The sequence below is a fragment of the Amblyomma mixtum genome, chromosome 5 (genome assembly GCF_055824585.1).
Source record: "Amblyomma mixtum isolate Tamu chromosome 5, ASM5582458v1, whole genome shotgun sequence".
NCBI lineage: Eukaryota > Metazoa > Arthropoda > Arachnida > Ixodida > Ixodidae > Amblyomma > Amblyomma mixtum.
This window is the reverse complement of record NC_143016.1, coordinates 73936507-73958363: the sequence shown is the minus strand read 5'-3', so window position 1 is coordinate 73958363 and position 21857 is coordinate 73936507. Positions and strand designations below refer to the sequence as shown.

Below are 21857 nucleotides of genomic sequence, written 5' to 3'. Positions count from 1 at the left end.
TTTTTAGGAAAAAAAACTGCAACCCAGCTGCTCTGAAGTCCCAATGACACTGCAGCCGCGCACAAATTTCATTTTGCAAGTCCGCTGCATTTGGCGCAACCTGCATCGTCTCGACAAGGACGCGCAATTTATTCACTAGAATGCCTTTATCCAAACATTCCTCATGAAATCCAGCACTGTGGGTCTTCACCCGTGCTTGAAGGTGGACCCAGTCGACAAGTATTTGTTCAAGATCCAACTCGGAGCCGGATTCGTTTTCCAATCCGCGTACGCACCGTCAAATGACAACACCAGAAAAGCACGGCGCGTAACAACAAACAGGAGCTTACGCGGGAACTGACGCGATGCAAAGAGGAAAACAGTAGTCCTTCTCCGAACATGCCTCGGCTCGCGGAGTGATGCACTTAGCTAGACTGACAAAACATAACGTAGAGAGCTGCTCAAGAAAGTTTTTGTTTGTTTGTTTGTTTACTTGTTTTAAGAGCCTAATGTGGAGTTACTACACGCATGAAGCATACTTTAGGAACAACTCGCAGGGACGAGATTTCGAGACATAGATGGGATGAATGCGCTTGTATTTCGAAAAGCCACTCCTCCGCTCTACTCGCAGAACGAATTAGGAGCTTTAGAGGCCGTATTCTGTCTCGACCATTTTCGCTTCCCTGCCACAGGTCAGCCACGCCTTCGATATCGGAGCCGGCGAGTGACAGTGGTTGATTACCTGTCAGCCATGACGTCACAAGTAACAACTACCAATGGAAGTCGAGCAAAGGAATGAACTGGGAAAATAATCAGTACAAAATACGAACCCTGATCTTTTTTTTTTTTCTCATCTACATGGTCATCACAGTATTTCCGTTTTTCTTTTCGTGATACTCACACCTCGCAGCAGCATCTGAAAGACAGTCACCGCCTTGCAAAAGGACACAGAGCCGGGAGTTCGCGCGCCGCGAAGACAGACGCTGACGAAGAGTGTGTGTGTGTGTGTGTGTGTGTGGGGGGGGGGGGGGGGTTGAGGCAAGCCGCGCTCGCGAACGCTTCATTTCACGGCCGCCCCAGCCGTCGTCTCCGCATCACGGGGAGGACCGCCAGTGCGGGGCTTCAACAGTGGGAGCAAGCCCCAGAACGGCGGGCTGGGATGGTGTGCAACGCAGGGGCCAAGAAGTAGAAGTAACCAAACGGGCTGCACGAGAAAAAAAAAAGAAATAGACGGGACGTCGAGACGGGGAGAGGAGGGTGGGAGCGCGTGCACACGGCGCGCCCCTACTCCACACACACGTCCGTCAAGAGCGTGTTTGCGTTGCGAGACGGCGGAGTCGATAGCAGCGAGGGCGGTGGGAGGAAGATAATTCGGGACCAGCGGGCCATCTTCACTGCCCCGCCGGGCGGAGACAGAGACGTCGTCGAAAGGGCGGAGGAGGGCCGAACCAACACCAAAAAGCCCGGGGCCGCCGCGCAGTCTGCGCAGCTGAAGAGCAGGGGGGGGGGGGGGGGGGGGGGGGGGGACGGCGCGCGCTGCGCCAGACGCGGCTTGCGCGAGGATTTGTTGACTCGGCTCCAAACGCGACCGACCCCTGGACTCTTTCCTGTTTTTCATTCCCCCCCTCCCACTTCCCTCTCATCTCCCTGTTTTTCTGGGGGTCTGCTAATTCACTGCAGCGTTACTTGACGTCGCCGCTGAGCATCGTAGTGCAGCGCTGTGCTATTAGGGCCCATAGCAACGACCCACCCGGAGTGCAGCAGTAAGAAGGCACGAGGCCTAACGAGAACTGCGGTAACTTGGCAAACCGAGTGCCTATATAAGATGGACATCAATGAATGGAAAAGCCTGAACGCAAACATACGAGGAACAAAACAGGGACGATTAGAAGCAGTCGCTTATGCTTGTCGACATTAGGGAACCCACAGCAGAGACTGTGTGTTGCGCTGACGAGCCCCAAAAGGGCCGGCTGACTGGTCGGCCCGCGCCACGAGATTTCTCCGCGCACGCAGAGAGAGAGGCGAGGACCCGCGTCGGATAGCTCCTGGATGCGCCCACCGCTATTCTAGCCGCAGCTGGCGCGGTGTCCCTGCGCGCAACTACAACAGAGCAGCAGCCAAGCGCAGCGGGCGCCAAGGACGGGACGAGCAGGGAGACAAAGATTCCAGGCACGGCACAGCACATGCAGAGTCTCGATGACGCGCGGGCTGCCGTAATTCGATTGTCTGGACGAGGGGGGAGGACAATGCCAACTGCGCGCGCCATGGCCATCCCCGACGTTTACTATTCCTGCGGATGAGTCAGCGGAAGGTGACGTAAAGGTCCCCTCCCTTTATTGAGCGAGTGAGTGAGAGCTGGACGGGGAGGATAGGCCGAAAAAACCCCCTGACAAAAACACGCTAGTTTTCACTGGCCTAAAGTAGGAAGATAATAATAAAGTAATATTAAAGTAGTAATAATAATAACAATAATAATAATAATAATAATAATAACATCTATTTATATAAATAAAGTGAAGTTACGCCCACATTCATGACCGCCGCACAAAATCCCTCCACGACAAAAAGTAGTCCGCAGTTAAAACTTTTCTTGTTGCCTAAACAAAAAGCTAGCCATAAAAAAAAATTACGCACTCTACAATTTTGATAGCTGGTGTGTTCAGAACAATACAGTCAAACATTAAGAAAGTTTTTCGTTTACTGCTGCGATTGGCCAGCGGAATACAGGACGCCTCGGACCTTGGTCGGATAATAACAACTGCTGTTCTTTTTTTAATTTGCACACTACAAAAGGAGATGAGCATAATGGGAAAATTGCTTGACTCAGTCTCTACGTCTCTTCTACACCCTACCCCCTCCCCCGTTAAGGCAGCATCCGAAACCCGTAAAATAAACAACAACCGATAGAAAATCTACCAGTTCATACGCTATGGTTACAACTCGATAACCGCCGCCACAAAAAAGGAGAGCGCGGCTGAACTCGGCAGCAAAATATATACCACAGAGAGAAAACCGAAAGTACAAAAGGTCACAGTGAAGCACTACACAATCCCGTCTTGTTTGTTCCGACGTAACGAGCTTGCTTCCGTACAGCTGCGAGACTGCGGGCAGACAGAACTGCTATCGAAGAACGCCGCTGCCACCGAAAAAAGAAAACCGCAGGAAAGAAAACATCAAATCTCATTACACACGCACGCCTGTCACTTTTCCGCAACTATAGCTTGCTCGTGGATGCGCAAGTTAGCGAGAGAGAGAGCGGCAGATGGTAATGGAGGGAGGGGTGGACGCAAACAAAATTTATCGAGCGAGCGCGCAGCAAATATATCGGCCGAAAGCCCTGCCGCACTGCCACCGCCGCACGAGCGCGCGCATTATAATACGCTTCTTTATAAACGGGTGTGTCCCACAAGCGCGACCGCAAAGAGCACGCGCGCGCACAGTTTTGGCGGGAAACGCCCCTCGCGCTGTCTGCAGCACTGCCAGTGACAGACGCGCACCACAGGTTTACCCAGGCGCTTATAACCGGTTTGGGTAGCGTCGCAGATACACGAACCAAGCCTCTACGCTGTTGACGCTGCTGCTGCTACACAGCGGCTACCCAGTTGTATCGATACGCGCGTATCGACTATAGGCGCGCTAAATCTCGAATTCAAAGCGCTGCCCCAGCGCTCGTCGCTATACGGGCGCACAAAGAGAGAGAGAGAGGCAATCGGTTTCGTTAAAATTAAACCGGCCCGCCAGCCCGGCCAACCTTAAGCCTGGCGTAACGCAACGTGTGGTTTAACCGGTAACGACTCCACGCACGCACATAAAACCGCCGGCGACGCGCAAAGCGTATCGACCCCTTCCGCGTCCGCCGCTTTATGCACTGTTCGCTCCGCTTTTATCCTGCTTATTTTTTCCAAGCTCGCGCGGAGGGTCAGACGGACAGGTAACGGGCTCGGTGGGAACCGAGCCGCCGCCGCGCGAACAACTCGTACGTACACACGCACACAGAGGGGACCGCACAGGACAGGTCTGAACGCCACGGTGCCGGAAAAACGCACGCACGCTGGCACCAGTGTTTGACGCGCGAAGCACAATACCGGCCGGTGCGTGCATACGCAGTTTGCTGACCGCCAAAGGAGCAGCACAGCGGAGACCCGTTTCCTGGTGCATGCCAGCGTGTGTGTGTATGTATGCGTGAATCAGTGCTATCTTTTTTCCTTTCGCTACTTGTTTTTCCTCGACCCTTCCCTCGCTTTTCGGTAGGCTGCTGCAGCACGGGCATCCCGCACACACAGAGAGCGCAGGCTGTATGTGACAAGTGTCTCGCGCCGCCGCAGCGGACAAAGCCCGCATCCGCGCAGGGGAGGCCGTCATCGTCGCTGGCGCAGTGGGTGGGGACCCAGAGCGCGCGAAGGAGAGGAGAGAACACCCTGTCGGTGGCGGCAGCAGCAGCAGTATCGCAGCGCCGGCGGTGGCGCGAGGGCGCGGTTCGATCCGCTCCCTCCGCAGAGAGCAGGCGTTTATTTTCTAACCTCCGCTCCTGTTCTCCTTCATTCTTCTTTTCTTCTTCCTCCTCCGCCCATTGTCTCTGTTTTGCTTCCCCCATGGGAACGAGGCAGGCAGGCCCGCAGAGGCGAGATTCGTGCGCGCGGAAGTGGAGCGGGGACGCCGCGGCTGCGGCGATTTTATCCGAGGCGAACACACGCGCGCCCATGCTGCTGCGAGTGTATACCATACCAGCCTGCACATGCAGCTGCCGCTGCTCACGCACCGTTGCCGCTGCGGATATGGGCTTTCGCGCCGCGTGCGCGCATATCGCCACTTCATTATTTAAAGAACCAAGTTAACGGGAACGACCGGCAAAGATAACGGGAGAAGGCCTGCGCGTACAAGCTGCGCAGATACGCGACAGCCGGCTGGCTCCGCTCGCTATCTCTTCAACTGCATCTACGAGGTCTGTTAGAAAAGTATCCGACTTTATTTTTTTTTTTTTGCGAACACCTGATGGATATGAAACAAGCGCGCTTACAGCAGCCGACCATGAACCCTCGTGCGCATGCACGAATTTTTTCCCGCCTGCAGATGGCGTCAGTCGCTGGGAAGCAGCGTTTGAGTGAGGCAGTGCGCAGTGCTCTCGTCGGTTTTTTGTTGCAAGGAAAATGGCGGAGCGAGAGGAGCAGCGCTACTACCTCAAATTTTGCCAGAAACTTGCCGATAGCCAAGTGGAAACCATTCGAAATGTTCAGACGGCTTTCGGTGATGATGCTATGAGCAGCACACAGATTAAGCAGTGGTGCAACTGGTTTAAAGACGGCCGCACATCTGTGGAGAGAGAGCCACGCTCCGGTCGGCCATCAACATGCCTAAATTATTAGGTAATTGCCGAAGTGAACGCTGTGGTGATGCGGGACTGTTGTGTGACTATCCGAGAAATTGCGGAAGAGGTGGATACCAGCAATTTTTCTGCACATTCCATTATCACCGAAGATTTGGCCATGGAGAGAGTTGCGGCGAAATTCGTGCCGAAGCTGCTGACGGTGGAGAAAAAGCAACTTCGTGTTGAAGTCTCACAGGAGATGCTGCATTCCACAAACAGTTACCCTGACTTCACCGACGCCGTAATCACTAGTGACGAGTCTTGGGCGTACGGGTACGACCAGGAAACCAAATCCCAGTCGTCACAGAGGACGCATTCCACGTCACCAAGACCAAAGAAGGCCCGCCAAGTGCGCAGCAATGTCAAAGTTTTTCTGACTGCTTTTTTGACTCCCTCTGTGTGGCACACCACGAGTACGCACCCCACAGGATCAAAGAATGACTAAAGAGTACTACAGGGATGTCCTCCATCGCCTACGCGGTGCTGTGCGGCGCAAGAGACCGGAATTGAGGTCAACAAGGAATTGGCGCATCCCTCGCGGCATTGTTCCTGCACATTCCTCGCATTTGATTCACTTTTCTGGCGAAAAACCATACTCCTGTAGTTCAACAGGCTCCTTACTCTCCTGATATGTCTCCCTACGACTTCTGGCTGTTTCCTAAAATCAAGAGGCCATTGAAAGGAGCGCAATTTCAGAAAACAAAGGACATTATGGCTGCAACGACAGCAGAGCTAAATTCCATACCGAAAAGGGCCTTTTCGGAATACTTACAACAATGGCAGCACCGCTGGGAGATGTATATGGAGCCCCAAGGAGACTACTGTGAAGGTTATTAGGTTTCTAACGCTCCAGTTATGCCAGTTTTTTTTCTTCGGCCAAAGGTCGGATACTTTTCTAACAGACCTCGTATATCCATCGCAGCCGCCGGCGGCCGCGAGACGGGATTGTATGGGCCAGGCGAGCTGCGTAGAAATGAGGCTGTACGGCATCTCTGGATACAGGTCCATGTAGCGAGAAGGTTGGCAGGAACGGCTAACCGTATTGAAACGGCCCTACAGAGAAGGTGGACTCGAACTCTATTATCATTCGTTAATTCGAACTTCCGGTTAATTCGAACCTCCGGTTAATTCGAACATCCGGTTAATTCGAACATCCGGTTGCTTCAAACATCCGGTTGCTTCAAACATCCGGCTAATTCGAACTTCCGGCTAATTCGAACTTGAGTTTTTGTCCCGTCAGCACCCGATGTGTAATGGGGCGCCCGATCAGACTCCCGTTCGTTCTAACACCGCAAAATTCGAAGAAGTTGTTGGTCCTCTCTGAGTTAGAATTGTGGAGATTTCACTGCACGTTACCACGTCTTTATATACCAAGATGCCTGCTTGTCATCTCCAAGCACTTAAATCCCCAATTCCAGCCCTTTTCCAGGAAATAATAAAATATCTGGCTGCGAGACTGCTTCTCAGAAACGAAGTTGCATCCACCCAAGTACTATAACCGCAACGGACGAACCATGATAATAGAGGCAAGGCAGGCAATCACTGCTCGAGGCCTGCACTCCGATGAAGCCGTGATGGAAGACTGACTTCATCTCCTCAACTCACTCCCAACAATTTCCTTATAGCGCAATGGCGACGACCCACATACATGACGAGGCCTGATAGGCACTCTTTGACGTCGCTACCTGACATCAAAGAAGTGTAGCACGACTGGAATAATATGTAACTGGGACGATCGGCGATGCGGTGAAGCCTAGGGCTATAACAGCGCTGCGAATAGCCGACACAGAAGCCTCCTCGAACCGCCAGAGCAGGCGGCAGTCGAGGGAGAGGAGAGGATGGCAACGATGCCACTACAGCCGAGTGCCGTCAGTCTACTTAACTATAGTCTATATACCGCACCCCACTTTACACTTTCTTCAAGGCGCGGACAACGATCAGGTATTGGGAAAGGTTTCACAAAGTTTACACACATGCTCCCCGCGTTAGCAACAAGAAACTACCGCGCAAAACTCGACGGGCCGAACGACGCCACGGCAACTATACGATGACGCGCTGGCGGACAAAGGACAGACGCACTTTACCTCTTCAAAAAAGAAGGGCAAACAAATTAAGAAGGGGAACAAAAGAAGCCCGGTCAACCCTGCCAGCCGCCGTCGTCGGTCGGTCCAGAGTGTGCTGGTGATCGTCAAGCGACACATGCGGCTGGTTTGGAAATATAGGCGCCCTTGTGCAGCTGTCCTCCTCGGTGAAGGAAAACAAATTTACAAATATGGCGGCGCTCTAGAGAACCGAGGACGGCGGGAATCTTATCCCCCACGGACTGTACACATAGTATACGGGGCGTCCGACACGCGATCGCGTACGCAGCGCCGGCTTGAAACTAGCGGCGGCCAGCTGGCTTTAGTTACCGCTGTCCCGACGGAAGAAAGCAATGTGCAGATGAGAAAGAGATATATAAGAGAGAGAGAGAGGGGGGGGGGGTGAAGGAGGGAGGTTAACCACACAGACGTCTGGATGACGCAAAGAAAACAAGGGTAGGAAGAGACGCGATATGTATATTCAGTGATTATCAGAGAGACCGCCCACCGAGATCCAAGAAGGGTTCCCTGGGTGTCGCCATATTTCTATCTACACTGTTGTGTGCACCCGGCGCCAGCACGATGGAAGGGGCAGCGAAACAGGTTCGCAACAATCCGCTTGCCTGACGGAATAGGTACAGTTCGTTTAGAATAAGCTAACATACTATGCAGCACATTTGGAAAGTTAGCACGACGTCGTGTTTCATGACCTTAGATGGAGCTCCCATATAACTCACATTACATCCAAGGCTCTAAAAAGACTCTTCTTCTTGAGAAGGCGCCTCAAACTAGCACCATCAGAGACAAAACTATTAGCCTATAATACCCTTGTAAGGCCAATTCTTGAATACTCTAATATTGTCTGGTTTCCCTCTACTAAAAAACATGTAAGTAAACTAGAACAAGTACAAAGGAAGGCAATCAGATTCATTTTTAATAAATATAGCCAAACTGACTCACCAACTGACCTACTCCATAAAGCTGGTATGCTTACCTTGCAGAAGAGAGCCAAACTAGCACGTCTTAGATTCATGCATCAGTTGCTCAACAATCAGCTGCATATTGACACTTCTAAGTATTTATCCTTTACAGAAACCAGGCCCACACGCCATAAGCACTCTCATACTTTAAACGAGTACACTTTCCGGACTGACTGCTTTAAACATTCATTCTTCCCACTAACCATACGCGAATGGAATACCCTTGACCCAACCATCACAAGCTGCTCATCATTAAACACCTTTATAGCCCTCGTCGAACACCAACTGGGCACGGAATAAATACTTTACGTACTTTTGCGTATGTACCCGCCTTCCAGTCAGGCACCGATCGTGTTCATTGTGTACCCCCCCCCCCCCCCCCCCCCCCCTGCACACATACAAAGCTCTCCGTATGGATGCCTCCGCTCAAGGTCACGCGGGTCGGCCATTAATCGAGAGCGCAATCAAGCGAAACTAATGGAGGCACCGTTTACAATGGGAGCACCGCGTACAACGCACGCGCCCTTGGAGCATGCAACGGGATCGAGAGCGTCGAAAGCGAGGCGGCGCGGAGAGATCGCTTAACCCGCTTATTAATCACCCGACGGGAACCAAACAGAAGCGTGTGAGACAACGTTCGCCCTTGAGCCCGAAAAAAAATAAAAATAAACGCAAATAGGACGACGCTACATTCGCACGCTGCGTCGGTCCGACCACACCAGGCGATTAAATCCCAGCATTCTACGCGAGCGGCTTAGCTTGTCCGGATCTCGCGTACGTTGCACTTGCATCGGACCCGCACACTAATCCGTCCGGTAGGCACCAGTGGCAATCGAACACGACGCGCATAGGAATGAATGCGTGGTGGGAGGCGAAAATCGATTCGAGAAATAATACAGCGCGCCTACTATAATGCGACCAACAGGCGTCTTTTCTACCACGCCAACTCGCGGGAGAGAACGCAACCACCACTGCGGCTTTGAAAGATGGCCTCCTTCAAATCAAGGACAAAAACTGGACGCAATAACTGGGTAGGGGGAGGAGGCGGACCTATCCGCATAATTGCAGGAAGCCAGTCGCAAGCATGTGAGTATAGGGATTGTTGCAGAGGCGTAATTGGGCGAATTAAGCGCTCGCGGCGGACACAGGCACAACGGTGTACACTAACACAGCGCGCTCCCCATACACCGAGACAGACCGCCGGAGTGGCAACAGCGGATCGCTTCGATAGCGGCCAATGGGAGGCCGCCGCAGCCGGGAAGGACAAAAGGCCTTGAATTCAAAACGGAGCGGCCTCGCCTCTCGCGGCTCCGATATCGTTCGTGTTCTGCGGGGGGTATCTCTTTCTCGGCGGGTAATAACCATATATGCACGCGAACACACACGCCGCCACGGGCCGCTCGCGATAGAGTTCGTGCTCTGTTTGGCGTGCCGAACGAGACCGATGAACAAGCGAGGCGATCGTCGGGTCCTTCAGTTTTGCCGGAATTTGCTTTGCAAGCGTACAGGCCTCAAAGACCTAAACGATCTTCAAAAGCACCCTGCCTCAGAAAGGAGCTATAGCAGTGGCGAACGTGCTTCGCCGCATCGTTAGGACGCCTCTTGTTCGCGTTTCTTGGCGGCTGAAGCAGGTCAATGTTTACACTTTCACTTTTCCGCCCATACGCACATTCTCACATATATCGAGAGAACCGTATCACGGCACGCAGAAATGCAACAACAAAAAAAAAAGGCAGAAAGAAATAACTGCGCATACATAAACAGCTCGCGCACAAAGCCGCCATACGAGATGCAGCGCCGACAAGCCGATGTCGAGGTCACAACCAGTCCCTTAACGTCCAGCGCGAGGCCCTGCGGCGGCGGCCCGAGCGAAAACGAGGCACGGAGACGCAGGGTAGGGGTTCGCGCGCGCGCGGCGGATATCAGCAACGCATTACAGCAAATTACTGCAACTGCGAAACGCACGCACACGCAGGCAGGCGGGAACGCAGTGCCGACGCATATCATAAACACACCGCAAGACGGGGCCCGACCGAAAAGGGGAAGGGAGGGGGGGGGACGCGTGTCCGTGCACGAAGCAACCTTCGGCTCCCCTTCCTCGAAGGAAACTACCATTCCGTCGGCGCTACTACCTGCTGCCTACCTACTGCACACCGCCCGACAAACGGCGCTCATTGCCGGCTCGTTCTGAGACGGAGCGAAAGAAGAAACACAACACGAGAGCGAGGAACCCTGCTCGTGCAGCACAGGCGGCGGCGGCGCGCGCCGATAGCCATCGCGAGATGGCCGCGCGCGCGCGTAATGGCATCGCCAAAAGGCCTTTCGCCCGACGCCGGCTAGCGCGCGCCGCCGAAAGAGGGAATAGAAGAGAAAGAAGAAAGAAAGCGCTCTGCTCCCGCGCGGGTCATTAAATGCGCTGTTCCGCCGACTGCGCCTTCCGCCGAGAAGGCATCCTTCCTTCGTTCATTCATTTCTCTTTCTTTTTCGTTTCTGCACCCTTCCTCCTTCCCGCGGCGGCTGCGGACGCCAGAATGCTCGGCGCCGCGCCGCAAGCGACGACGGCGATGGAAGGGGACAACCCCGTCCACGCCGACGGCGCAGCGCGGCGCTGCGGATAAAACCTCTCCATCTGGGGCTTCTTGGCCCATCGACCGGCGCACGCACACGCACACACTCCGAGGCACCAGTGCCGAAAAGACCGCGGCTACGCAAAGCCTTCCGCTTATTTTTTTTTTTTTCTCATCCAGCTGCAGCGTCCATTTAGCCCCCGCCGCCCGTTGGCGGAAAACCTCTAATGCGCTGCTCCCATCTTCCTCTCTCCGGCCGCTACTCAACTCAGACTTTCGGGGAATGCGCTTTGATCTCATATGTGCGCGCTCGTGTGTTTGCCTGCGCGCAGCAGTGGGTGGTGGTGAATGCCGCTACTCAAGGGCTTGCGGACACCGCCACTACTAGGAAGGAGGCGTAAAGAGATAAAAAAATATATAGCAACATGAAATATATAGAGAGAACCGCCGACAAGACGGCTGGCCGAGTAGCCTGCATCTGAATTTCAACTGAAATCGCGCCCGACGGTTCCGCGGGAGAAAGAGGCCTTTTAAAAACCTATGCGAAGTGAGCGGCAACATTCTACGCGTCCGCTTCGGTTTCGTGTCGCCGTTCATTAATACCCGGGAATGGCATATGGAGTGGCAATTAGGTTTGGTTTGGCTTATGGGGTTTAACGTTCCAAAGCGACTAAGGCTATGAGAGACGCCGTAGTGGCAATTACAGAACGACGACAGTTTTGCAGTATTACTACTACTCGTGCCTAAAGGAGGAAATATAAAACTTCACGTGGACGCCTAATTACACTGGGTTTGCAATGCGACAGCATTTTGAATAGACGTCACTTCCGGTCACCCAAGGTCACTTCCTTCAGCCAATGGGAATTACCCGGTCTGGTGACGTCACTTCACTTTAGCCAATGGTAGAATTTCATGACCGACGACACATTTTTTTGCTGATGAGGCTTCTAATGATAGCGCATTTAAGAAAGGACAACGGCAAAGAGATGAAGGGGCAGCAGCTGTGGGGGTTAATTGATGTCACCATATTCTAACGAAACTTAATACTGTACTTGCTTCTCTTATTCCTGATTACTTCCACCAAGTTTGTCAGCCATACGACATTTAATTCCGGCGCAAGTCTATTTTAAAGTTAGCCATTTCCGTGGCCTCAATTCAGTTGATTTCAACGCTTCCACGGCCGACCCATATTGCCGGGCTGAAACATACCATCGCAAAAAAATAACGGCCCTCAAAAAAAAAAAAAAAAAACGCGACCTAAACATACAACGACCCCCTCGCCTCCTAGGGATAGCTTCGAGATCAGCATGGACCACGCAGAGAGCGACCACATTCTGCTCTCTTGCACCCGACCTAAAATGCGATTTGCTATCCGCCTGTTTAATCCATGCGCGGCGAGTTTCCGAGCGCCGAAGTAAGCACTTAACTCTGTTTTTCTGTTCAGTCCCTATCTGCCATTCATTCTTCTTTTAGATTAGTTTCTCACAAATGGCGAAGAAAACAGAGGACATTGACGCGCGAATCTCAAGGATAAATCGGAGACACTATAGAGGCGCCACGAATGCAAACAAGGCTCGTTTGTCACCAGCCTTCCCGCAAGGGCTACAGCGGAGCAGTACAACACCATGTACGCCACACACCGGCCTTGTAAAGCTCGGAACACACTCGCTGCAGAGCACCGGCGGCCAAACGCCTCTCTAACGGAGCTCCTGGCTGGAGAAAGACAGAGCAGCGAAAGACCCGGCTGCCGCGATACTAGGACAGAGAACGACGCAACACGCGATAGTACCAGCGAGTGAGCGTGTGTGTGTTTGTGAGCGCACAGTGCACTCCGGGGACCCGCAGATGCGTGATGGATAAACGGATGATGGATGGCAGTGCGACCAACACACACGGGCCGACATCGCTCTCGGAGCTGCCACTTCGGAAGCGCACGCTATGCCTCCCCCCCCCCCCCCCCCCCCCCCGCACCCCCTGTAGCCCCCGTTCATTCTCTTCCTCGACGCTTCGCCCGCTACACGAATTCGGCGTCCGGCAATCGCTCGCCCCGCGGCTGGCCCGGCCCCAAAAATCTGTGCCCAGTTTCTTTTTTTTTTTTTTTTGCGAAACATCGCGAGACATCGATCGTCCCCGCCGAGGGGATGAGTGAAGAGCGGAGAGACGTAGATAAATCAATAAACAAAAACTAAGCGCCCTCGCGAGATAAGTGAGGAGGAACGCGCCAAAGACACAAAAAGGGCCCCGCATTCTCTTTATCGAGCATCCGTATAATTGGCCTCCGACAGGACTCCGCTGTTATGGCACTCGCGCGGCTATATACGTCGCTATTCCGGCCTATGCTGGAATGCACGTCCCCGGTCGTTGCGCAATCGCAGCGATGCGACCTCGTTGGTGGCGCGTATCTCAACGGGGCGCGGCGCACGGCACGTGTGCTAGCGACCGCCTCGTCTTCTATGCTGGCTTCTCCAACAAGAGACCTGGTACTGACTACGGAGCTAGCAGGAAGATCAGGCAAAGCAATCAGCGACGACCATGCATGCAGGCGGCACCCGCGTCTTCGCACGCGCAAAGCGGGCGCTGCAGACTCAGGCAAGAATTCGTTACGCGGGTGCACTGATCCCACCAAAACGGGACGCGTCAAGAGCGCTTACTAAAGCCTCGCGTGCCTCCGCTCACTGAGCGAGCGACAAATAAATAGCGGACCGCGCAATAACAAGGAAGGAAGGAGATAAAAAAGGAATGCCACGCTAGACGGCCGGAAATGGGGCTTAACTGCCTGCCGCCTACGCCACTCATCTGCTGAATAGATCCGAGACGCCAAAACTAAACAGCCCGACTTTTTTTTCTGCCACAGAGACAGACCCCATATACGCCAAGAGCTGTTAAGACTGTTTCCACATCGCGCGCGCGCTGACGGTTGGAGTAGAGGATGGAGGCGTCGCCGGGGAGGGAAGCACATGGGGGAAGGGGCCCATACGTCCCTGTCTTTTCCATTGAGTGCTTCCGCGCTGTTGCTGGTTAAGAGGGAAGCGGGAACACAAGTAATAAGAGTAAAACGACAGTCGTCACGAACGCGCGGAGGAGAACGGTTCCTGTTGCGTGTCAAACAGCCGCACAGGCAGCTGCCGCGCTCGGTAAGATGCTGGAAGGAGGCCCCTTTTTACGAGTTCTCCGGAGTTCCGTTTTCGGCACGCGCCGCGGAACTCGCGCAACCGTTTCTGCTCTCCTCTATTCAAATATTCCTAGGAAGACACAGAAGCAGCGGCCGAGTTCCTTTTTTTCAGAAAGGCTCTCGCGGCGACCGGGATCCGTGCGTCAGACCGATCCGACGGGCCGTCCTCGTTATAAACCGCGCATTCTGGGGGATCCCGAAACTTGTACGACGAGCTGGAAACGGCATCTCGTAAGACGACAAGAAGCCGGCATGGGAGGGGGGAAGAAGGGTGATGATGGGATGGAAAGGAGGGTCGCGACCCCGAATCCGTGCCATGTGCGTGGCTCCCAGGGGCAGAGGGCCGACCGATGCACCAGCAGTTGTCAGCACAATACGAACCCATCAATCAGCGACGGCCAAGTAAGCAGGCATTCAAGGACGCTGCTCCGGCAGCAAGCAGCAGCAGCGCTCGTTTTTTCTTTTAGCTCTTCCTTTCTCTACCGCTCCTCCTCCTCCCCACTGCCACTTCCTTAATGTCTTTATCTCGCCGTTCGTGCGCCTTTTAACCGGGCGCTGGGCGGGCCGGCCCCGATGCCGACATCTGTTTTCCGTCCGTTTACTCGGCGGCCGTAATTCACGGCCAGAGGGGGGCAGGGTTCTTTCTCTCTCCGCGGGAAGTGGGGAGGGCAGTGACCCCTACGCTGCAAGCGCGTGCGTGACACGCGAGGACCACCCGAACGTTCTCACGTCATCGCCTCCCCAAGAGGCCGCCAGCCGAGGCTAGCAAATAGGTCTGGGAACCTACGAGAGAACCCCGAAAAGATATTTCAGGTTGGCCAACGAGGTAGAAACAAGGACCCCCATCCGAGAAGAGACGCAACGACTGGGAGAAAACGGACTGCTCATGGCAACTTTCCTAAGAGGCCGCTTCGCTGCACTCTAAAGACAAATACACCTATATGGGAGTAAAAAAAGAGAGTAAGCAACCCTCTAGAGTGCACAGGAGGACATCTCACTCAGTTTTTACTCTGTTCTGGTTAGAGTGACAGGCGCCACCGGATGACGTCACCTTTGCGATGTGTAGTCAGTACTCCTGAGGCGTTCCACGAGACCCCGATAGGGTCATGCCTGCCGCTAGGCGCGAGAAGAATAGACCGAACTATATAACTCGGGTCGGAAATCTACACAGGGGGCGGAAATGAGTCTTTGACGCGCGACTCAGCGACGACCTCTCGACAGTTTCCGCCGGGTGTACGCACGCTTCCGCAGATTAGCGGTGCGCACTGACTCACGCCGGCAGCTATCGACGTTTCGCCTGCCAATTGGAGGCTATTAAACGAACCACGAATCGGCTAGAGGAACAAGACGTGCGGTGTCCATAGCTGTACGATACGCAGCGTTGCCGTCATACTCGCCTTATCTTTAACCACGCGACCCGACGGGGCAAGGAACGGCAGCACAAGAGACGCGAGGGAACGTTCATCTCGTAAGCTGGTCGCGTATGAGAAGCGCACGGATAAACGCGATCATAGAGAGAGAGAGACCAAGTGCGTTGTGCAACTTAAGCGGGCGATTGAAGGAACCGATGTAGGACAGAGGGAACAGAGCCTGTTGCAATATGCCCCTGCTAACCGCCGCCACATACGCTGCCTGAATGCCAGCACATTCAACAAGCGCTGAAGACATGCCAACCATTATTCATGAGACCCTACACTGGGGGGTCTGATTCTTAATCATTTCTTCGATAAGGTTACTCATCGTCAATGCACTCAGTGCGCGGTACGCTCTCCAAAGACACAGAAAAGAAGATATGTACCAGCGGTCGTGTGCAATACAGTCGCCGTTTCAACACTCCCCAGCCTTGATCAGATACAATGAGGGTAGTTTAGTGTGTCGATGCAATACTGCGAGCTAGGAGGACCGCCCTATAAACACGTTTGCTGTTGTCGATATCGATTCGGCCACTTCAATCAGTGTTTTTTTTTTTTCAATACGTAGAATAAAAAAGAGAATTTCAACTCCGCCTTTCGTTCTGGTTCTTCCATTTTCGCTTCGTCGCCGAAATAGCAGCACGCAGATGACGCTCCCCGCGGAGAGTATTAAGTGTGAGCGCGCAAAAGTAATCGCGCGCCAAATTTCCACACCACGCTGCCGTTCAGACCCGTTCTCCTTTTTTTCCACATCTTAATCCTTCCTATCACCAACCACGCGTAACGTGTAGCGAATATCGGAAACTATTTCCGGAGGCGAACGAAGCGGTTATCCCGTCACCAGCAGCGACGTGTTCAGAGCCCCCGCGAAAGTCCCGCCGAAAGCTACGAGGCAGAAAATTAAGAGGCGATCGGTCGGCGCCCCCTCCCCCACCAAAAAAAAAAAAATAAAAAAAGAAACTGCTGAGGAGGACAGCAGCGATCGAGCACTGCACAACAGACAGCCAGTCTTACGAAATGACAAACGCTTCAAATCCATTTCCCAGTGCCCGCGCTTGCGTCACGGCGAATTCGCCGTCCAGGTTCTGATTGCAGCGAACGTGTATAACGCAATGGAGTAATCAACAGAGATGTTCCGTTCCGAACGTAATGAGCCAGTGCGCACCCGACGGCGCGGCAACGAGCTGACAGACTTTTCTCTGGCGCTAATAGACTGCTCGACTTCGTTCAGCCGTGATGATCGAACATAAAAACAAAATAACAAGCGTTCACGTTCTCCTGTGGACTCACACGGCACAACTGTCCGCGAATGGCCAGCTAGGCAGACTCATTACCGAAGGCTGCACAATCTGGCTATCAGAACTAATTGAATTGGACAGGCAGTTCATACATAACGTGGCCTTGAACCCTCCTTCGTACACGCGCTTGAGCCTTACATTATTATTTTAGCTAAAGCCCTTAGGACCTTGTTTTGAGCTTCTGCAGGGCTCATTACGGCAGGCACAAATAGGCTAAACGACGCTCTTTTGTGACGAATTCAGTGAGACGGCACTAAATTTGATGTAAACGGTATTTCGATATAATAGGTAAACCGTGCAAATAAGCGACGCTATCCTGTGTAGGGGCAGGTTATTTGCTTTAAATTGGACGACTGTCATACATTGCCATCACCACCGTCGTCCACAGTATCGTCAACAGACACATCGTGGACATTGCAAAACGAATGTTCCTTCCGACCCTCTTGAGCTGTCACTGGTAAGCCTAACTCCACTGCTTGTCTCTGCGTGTGTGATCGTTTTATGTCCGAAAGTTTGCGGACTAAGCATAACACGTTCCCTAACCTGGTTGACAAAACGGCGAAAAACTGGCACATGCATCAGATAAACCGTATTTCGAGTGAGAGACTCTTAAAGACAGCTGTTATAATTTCCACCCCCAACGCTTCCGTATTAGCGCCTGTGTATTGCTTCAACATTTTTCAAGGCCGGATAAAGCACGTCAAGTGCGACCCCACTTCGCACCGACGCACAGCTCTACGGCCAATAAGCTCGGCAGCAGTGACAGAAATGGTGTCTGTCCGAGTACCACCGCGACCACACTGAAAGCGATATCGGGACACGGCTCGACCGGGATGACGATCACTCTGAAGCGATTCGAGGAATGAGAGCCAACGTGTATTCATTACGGTATAGATTTCTGAGCAATCCACGGCGTATACTAAACACCACGAATAATTAATACCCGAACATGACTTGTGTTGCATACAACCCCGGTCTCCCTGGTACGACAGCACAGAAATGAATACCTAATTAGCGTGGCGATCGAACTATGGCACGGCTTTGTCATCAACTATAGACTCTCAGTTCACTGCTGAAAATTGGTTTGTGAGGAAAGGAGTTAAAGCCTAAACGCAGTATCTGTCTCATATATCTCGGCGGACACCTGAACCGCGCCGTAAGGGAAGGTAAAGGTGGGAGTGAGAGAAGAAATGTAGAAAGAGGTGCCGTAGAGGAGGGTTCCGGAGTAATTTCGACCACCTTGGGAACCTTAACGTGCACTGACATCGCACAGCACACGGGGGCGCCTTTTTGCGTTTCGCACTTCCCGATATGAGGCTCTTTGACAGGTGCCTCTGGGGACACGCCCACTTTCCGTGCGTCGGCGACTGGCAAGCGCTTGCCTGGTACCTACAAATCCGCTTTTTACAAATACTAACTAGCTGCAAATTGTGTAACTCATCCTGTGAATCACAAAATGAACAAGGGAGGGGAAAACCACAGGTTGCTTGAGCCAACGTTTCGACAAGGGGACTTGTCTTCGTCTGGGCGAAGACAAGACAAGTCCTCTTGTCGAAACGTTGGCTCAAACAACCTGAGGTTTTCCCCTCCCTAGTTCATTTTGTGATCGCCAAGGACCATCTACCACACCCTCTCTCTACCATCATCCTGTGAATGCATGACTGCCACACCAATAAAATTAGTTCGAAAATAGCGGCAGCTTCGAGGCACATTTCTTGCGAGTAACCATTGAGGAATCAGTTTTCCACGGAAAACAGCGCTCTGCGTCACTTAAAAACTGCTGTCAAAGCATATCGGGCTTGGAGAGTTGCAATCGGCAAATTTCGAACGCCACTGCTCTAATTGTGCGCCACGAATCCGCGCGCAGACTTGCAAGGAACAAGCCGTCCTTCAATAGGCGTCGAATCTTCCCTGGAAGCGTGTCAAAAGTGCGCCGAGCAATCCAAACAACAAACACGACAGAAGGCCTTGGAACGCTGGCCTAACCATTTGTGATGAAGCGTGCATAATGCGCACGGAACGACCCGCTTGACATACATGCATGTGAAATGCGCCCCTCGCGGGCAATTGAGTGCGAGACGCTTCAGCACAACAAGCTTGGTCAGACAGTTCCTCGAGCGAATGCTCCGTCCCTCACAATCGATAGTACTCGCCGATAACCACTTCCGCGTCGTCTTTTATTCATTGCAGACGAGACCGCCTGCATAAGCAACTGGCTGGGCTTTTAACACAGCAGGCACCATGAGACCGTCCGCATCAGGTAACCTATTTCACCAACGCTACATTACCTGCCAAGTTTCGTTCACTAACTTTCCTGCAGGGATGATTACAGTTGAATAACAGAATTCAGTTAATGCCGATAAACTTTACTAAGTGACTTTTCTGTCATGAATGCCAGTAAACGGTACATATTTCTTTTCGACGGCTCCACTAAGTCACTTTATAGAAAGAACCTGAGTTGTGGTTTACCTACTCTGAACTTGCGCATTCTATTGAGTGGAACGAAATCATATGTCGTCGCTGTGAAGGCAATGTTGGCAATATTTCCAGTAAAGACGATCCAGTCAAGCTTAAAAAGAAAAAAAAAAAAAGCCGGCATAAAAGTGATAGGTTCAACAGCGGTCACATTTCGACACTGCCATTTAAGAGAGCAGCAACCATCAGTACAATAACCTTCACCTGACAGGCAGCAAGCCGCGCGCGATAGCAGACGACACAACCGCGCTCGCGCGAAGGGGGGCTGGGCGGGGCACTGGGCTCACAAAAGGCACCTCGCCTCGGTGCTTGGCGACGTTCAGGACCACGGAGGGGACCAAAAGATGGGTGTGGCCAGCTAGGGTCGCCGGCATGACGAGAGGAAGAGCCACTTTAACGGGAAACGAGGTCCCGATGCAAGTCGCCCAGAAAAGTCGGTCATTCGCGGCGGATCTCTGCTCCCTCCCGCTCGATTTTCATCCGATAACAGGCGCATTTGAGCATCGGAGAACTGCTCCTCATCATCTTGACAGTTACCGCAATCGTGCAAAGGAACAGCGTTGGCCTGCTTGCCAAATAGTGGTTTCTGCTTAACTGTTACGCGCTGTGTGAGGGAACCGCACTGGATAGCAAAACAAGTGGAAGGAACTTGGCCTCCGTCAGCGCAAGGTGACGTTGCCGACGCGCAGTTGCTTCCGGGCGCACCAATGCAAGGCTCGGCGGCAGAAACAAACGAGACACCGCGCCTGGCGGTCCCCTGCTGGACGCTTGTTTCTCGTGGCCGCCGACGAGGGCAAGGGAGCCAAGGCGCGCTCGGGACATGGCAAGATGAGGCCCTCGCCCCCTAGGAGGTCTCCTCCCAACGACAGGAGCACCGCGCTATTCTAGTCTCGGCGAGTCGCGGTCCAAGCTCAAAAGTGCCGCGGCAGTGGCAGCATCAGACACAACATTGGCACATGCATCCGTGACTCATTCGTCTGTCTGCGGACGCTCTGGAAGCCGAGAACGCTTTTGACACGCCGGTCGCGAGCGGTGCGGAGAAGCTGTTAGGCTTACCTCGAAGCGAACTCAAGGGGGCCTCGGGAGGGGTGTTGTTGGACGCAGAGCCGCGCACGCAGCTACACAATACACTTGAGAGCCCGCGACGTGTAAATCCAAGAGGCACAGCCGTTCATGAAGCACCGAATCCCACAGGCACACACAGCACGATCGCTAGCGTCGACCAGGGAAAGGGACCGATAACCCCAAAACAATCTGTTTATCCAGAAGCCAACGCCATCGCCACAACGCCGCTCGCTGCCTGCGGCACAACGAACGTATACAACGGCCAAGCGAGTTCCCGAAGAGTCGCTCGCCACGGCCGCCTGCTACCTCTGCAATCCTCCTCTCAGGAACGCCACCGCGATTGGTCCGGACTGAGACCACGTGACCAGCGCAGCGCGCAGGCGCGTTGCGGACCGGCGCGGGAAGAAGAGAGAGAGGAGGGGCGACGCGCGAGAGCGAGCAGACGAAAAATGGCCGACCTTACCGCTCCTCCAGCGGAAGAAGAAAAGCGCGCACGGCTTTTATTTTCGGCCCAGTCGGAACCCCCCCACTTGGAGCAGCGCAATAATTAGCGAAGACGCTGGTGTCAGAGGGCTTAATTGCTTTTGTCATTCGGCTGTGCTCGCGTTGCGGCTGGCTTCGATCGCTTTTGACGAACGTCCGGCACGAGCTGGCGAGCGAGGCAAGCGCGCTTCGCTGCTTGCTTGCTTGTGCTGTTGCTGCTGCTTACTGGCGGGCAGCTGCCCGGGTCACTGGGCTCTCTCCCCTGCTCGGCGTTCCTGCCTGGGTCGATCGATTGGGCCGCCGGATTAGTTAGGAGAGCGAAGGCCCGCGCGCGAACAACTGAGCATCGCGGGCTGTTGGCGCGCGACCGAGAGCGATCGCTTGGCTCGCGCGCCAGCCAAGCTGCTGGCGCTCGCGGAAAAGTCGCTGGGAGAAGTTGAGCGGCGGCGCGGAATCTTTGATGACGTCGGAGGAGGGAAGGGAAGCTCTGCGAGGGGCTCCCCCTCCTAATCGATTTCCAATTGTCTTCCCTCGCACTTTGGACGGGACGGAACAAGGTGATGTATGCGCGTTGTTTGATGCCGTCGAAGTCTTCCTGACTAGAGATAACTCGTTCCATCGGCAGGCGCTCTGGGAACAGATGAAAACAAACGCACGAGAGATACGCCTCTGCTTCTGCTTCTGACGCATGAAAATGTTCTTCCAGAGGAGATAACATTGAAATATGACGTTAAATGTGTAGTATATGGCGCAGTGCGTCCCAGCCCTCTTCACGATGTAGACTCCGAAAAGCGAGTCTATAACTTCCGATCGATTTATGAGCCCAAAGCAGATTTATTAGGCAAAATCAACGTCACAGAAGCGCTGGTCTTCGGAGCTGCACTGTCATTACGAAGAAAGGAGAAGTAAAAGAGCCTGAGCTTTGCGCGAACCTGCATGTACTCCTGCTTGTGTCGAGTTCGTGACATTATTTTGACTTC

At 53.4% G+C, this 21857-nt stretch overlaps 1 protein-coding gene across 3 annotated transcripts in view; it reads right to left on the bottom strand.

Annotated features, from left to right (window-relative positions):
• Sema1a (semaphorin 1a) overlaps positions 1-20701 on the bottom strand; it is a 120083-nt gene extending 99382 nt beyond the window's left edge. For all 3 annotated transcript variants that reach the window (XM_089545142.1, XM_089545143.1, XM_089545144.1), the window contains exon 1: positions 20386-20701. The gene's annotated coding sequence lies outside the window, so the exon portion shown is untranslated. The remainder of the gene's footprint in view (positions 1-20385) is intronic.
• Positions 20702-21857: the final 1156 nt, after the last annotated feature.